Raw genomic sequence first — 4,127 nt, forward strand, 5'->3', positions numbered from 1 at the left:
CCAGAGGCTGGCTATGTTGAGCCTAAGCCACCAGATCCTTCATGGATCACCTCACACCATACTTCTTCAACTTATAAATACTTAACTCATTCTTATCTTTATTTTAAATCAGTTAATGAAGTTAAGATTTATCCCTTTTCAGGTAGTAGTTGGCCAGATGATTATTTATCATGGGAAAGAACCATGGATGATTGGTTTTCATACCAAGGCGTGCCAAAGAAGGAGAGGCTAGCTCATGCCATCAAGCAACTTTCTGGAAAAGCTTACTCATGGTGGAAAAGAGTAGATAAGACACATGGTAAAAGTCCAGAAGAGGTTGTCACCAACTGGAAAGATCTTAAAGATGTTATGATCAGGAAGTATGTGACTACACTTCCCACGCAAGAAACCAGAAGAAAATACCCAAGGAGATTTTCAAATGGTGTATCCAAAGAGGCAAAGAAAGTTGTGCCACAACAAGGCCATAGAAGCTTGATCTATCAAGACCAGATTCGGCCAAGCCAGATGCCCACGGTTTTATATGATAAATACCAACCTTATGAGGTCCCAAGGTCCATGGAGAAGAACCTTTTCAGCCTAGACACATTGGCTAGACACAAACAAAAATCAGACAAACCAATTCTTCAAGGAAAGGCCAAGGTAAGTCCTATACTTGATAAATTTGTTTATAAATCATCTCCCACTGGTATGAGTCACTTGTCTTTGTCCAAGAATGTTAAGACAGGTCCTGAGGTCCAGAAAGACACGAACTCAACATCCTTGTTGGAATCAAAAGCTGTCCATGACTTAAGGAATAAAGAGATTCCAAGCCCAAAGAAAGAAGAGACAACAAGCCAATGTAAGTCTTCTAACTCTGAAAATTTAAAAGATCAGACATGTTATAGATGTCATAAAAGAGGACACTTTGCTGTAGTTTGTCCAAGTAAACAAGTATTGATAGAGACATCACTAGAAAAGAAAACAGATTTATCTATAAAGAGTGATAGTTTTATTCAATCTGATTTATTAGCTCAAAATTCTTGTATGATGCACTTGTCTTTGTCAAAGGGTGATGTAACAGGAACTAAGGAGCAAGAATTTAAAGAAGAAGAACCACCAGGCGTGACTCTTTTGATGGACCAGAAGATTGTTCAAGAGACAATGCAGTCCATATTGCTTAAAGAAGCAAAACCAAAACAATGCCAAGGTAAGGCTTTAGAATCTCAAAAGAGAATGAAAGCTGACTTGCTCTATCTTGGTGCAGATTATACAGTTTCGAGGTTGAAACCTTGTCTAGAGGGAGGAGATGATGTGGTCATCAGATCAGCAACTGAACCGGAGGTCAACCCAAAGCCCTACTCAACCAGCCAAGGTGCAAACCAGGACATACGTGCACTAAAAATGCCAAATCTGTTGTTAACAATAGAGAATTCGTGTGTAATTGTTCTGTGTTATTATTAATCATCAAAAGGGGTTCCTTATATAAGGATTACAAGATAGAGATAAATGGAAAGAGTACTTATCCTAATCCTACATGAAATAGGAAATCTACTAAATACATGGAAAAGGAAACTATCTATATCCTAAGTTGGCCAAGGCTTTGGCCGACTCTCTCTCCTCCTTGCTGTCGGTTCTCTCTCTCCTTAAGTCGGTTAGGATGTGGCCGACTCTCTCTCTCTTGGACGCGGCCGTGGCTGGGCCTGGTCGTGGCCTGATGGGCCTTCTCTTCTTGTCTTGGTTAATGGCAATCCACACATGTTCATAACACTCCCCCTTGGATGCCATAACCATACAGGATTTGTAGTACGCTTTAATGTTGCCTCATTAAAACCTTATCAGGAAAACCCAGTGGGACAAAACCATGATGAAGGAAAAAGAGTACAACACGCACTACTCCCCCTGATGTGAACCTCAGTGTAGGTTCTACATACTACGCATCTTGATGCGTGATCTATCCTGTAGGTATAGAATGGGAGTAATCGGCCAGTTTCATTACTGCACCGTAATTAAGACCACTTAGACCTCTTAGGTCGTTTCTCATGTCCTTTGACATTTAGTGTCCCGGTTAAGCATGTGTGCTAAGCAATGTCAATCACATTGTCCTTGGGGATCACTTGTTGGTCTTTACAAAACGTTTTTGTATCTGTCCATAGTCTAGACATGTTTGTCTATTTATCAAACTCTTTTACTTTAGTCGGATAGACTAAGTACTTATGGACAGATATCATTCGACCATGATTCAATCTGGTCGATCCATGTCCAGTTCATAGACCACGTCCATACTTGTCCACTCACTAATCTTATGAGTGTTCAATGATTATTGCTGTGAGGTTTTATAATCTGTTATCATGGCTCTGCGGCCGAACACTCTCATGTATGTGGACATTGATTCCTTTGCCTTAGGTAATGCCATATGGTGGCGTCTCATGACCTTAGTTGCTGTGGATCATATCACACGCTTAATGTACATTATAAGGTCATGGATCTTGACTTCACGGGCTTACAATACTTTTGGTATCCGACCGAGAAGGGTAGATCAAATATCTCCTCTTAACCTTACGACAAAGGTTATACAGCAGCAGTAAACTATTCTGCTATGCCGGATCCTTAAGGGATCTGATGTCGAATCACAACCTGATGGTTGATTATTTCCCTACTAGCTCGTGATCAAAGGATATGAGCCGGATGTCCTTGGATGGACAGAGCCGGACGCTTATAGCCTAAGGGCTGGACGCTTTTGGCCAGAGAGCCGGATGCTCTCAGCTGGTGTGCTGGACGTTTTAGCCAGTCTCCTACATAGATTTCATTCTATATTTACTAACCTCCTTTAGGTTTAGTATAAGCACAAGGAATTTCTTATAAAACCTCTTATGTATATGGACTGTTTATTGGATTTGTCTTTTATACAACTCCAAGATCAATGATCATGTGTGATCAATTTCTTTTACTATATGCAGCTGCTTTTCAGTCCATGAATCAGCTTAGGAACGAAGCTGTTCTTTCATTCTATATTATCTTATCCAGTGATCCATATGCTGCTTACTACATCAGTGTATCTATTCTTCTTTCTTTATGACCAGACTTGGTTTAATATCGAAAATCTGTAGCAGCAATCACCACATAGGAGTTCATCTCCTTATAATCTGTTCCTTTGATCTCTGTGAGTACCTTGTGTAACAAGCTATATCTAATGCTGTTAATATGAAGACATGGACACTCTAGGTCACGTGATTATGTGTCTTCTCTCACGGTTTCTTTATCTCACAAGATCCATCTATTTCACTGGTTTATCGGATGGCGTTTCTGTATATGTACATGGCCAATACGCTCATCTCTCTTTAGATACTTTGAACCTCCACATTTATCTTTCTATTCTTTATAATCTTTATGATTCTATGATTGTATGGTGAGTACTCAATCGTGGGTTCATGATCCTCGCTTATCTCTTTCAAGTGCTATTCTCTTTATGTATCTTTATGTACAACTCTTTATGTATGTGTGTCGACACTTTCATATGAGGTTCCATTATGTTCCAGACATGATCTGATCACTTTGAGATTTCATTATCCAGGACCTTTGTTACCTAGTAGCTTGGCGTCCCAAGACTACATAGTTTGGTACCTTAGATGTGTAGCTGCGCAGCCTTTTCTCAATGTCTGGTACGGTTTCTCTTATCATGAACTCGGATCTGTCTATGCACCTTTCCTTTCTATCCGAGTTTCCTTTATCTTATGGAACACTTGGTCTATCTTGTATAGACTCTTATAGCAACTTGATTATGTCTCTTCTAGGACGTTTCATTTGGTGCTAAGCTGGTTATGACTTAATCATTCTTTTCGGGTCAGTGTCTGGCATCTCGATTAGCTTCTCAATTGGCTATCTTTATATTATCTTACTTTGGACGTCTTATATCATATTTTCTAGTCCGAGGATCTTGCCAAGACAATTATGGTTAAAACCATTCTTATCATTCCTTTACTCTTTCTTTATCCAGCTTATAATCTTTCTCCTTTAATGTTTGGATAGTCAGATGCTTTTGGTCATGCAATCCGTACCTGGCCTTTATTCAATCACCCATGTTTTGGCTCAAGGTCTCTTTGAATTCGTGGAGAAAGTGTTACTCCTATCCAACATATATTCCCAGTCCT

This window comes from Brassica napus, unplaced genomic scaffold (genome assembly GCF_020379485.1).
Source record: "Brassica napus cultivar Da-Ae unplaced genomic scaffold, Da-Ae ScsIHWf_1266;HRSCAF=1809, whole genome shotgun sequence".
In the NCBI taxonomy this organism is placed as follows: domain Eukaryota; kingdom Viridiplantae; phylum Streptophyta; class Magnoliopsida; order Brassicales; family Brassicaceae; genus Brassica; species Brassica napus.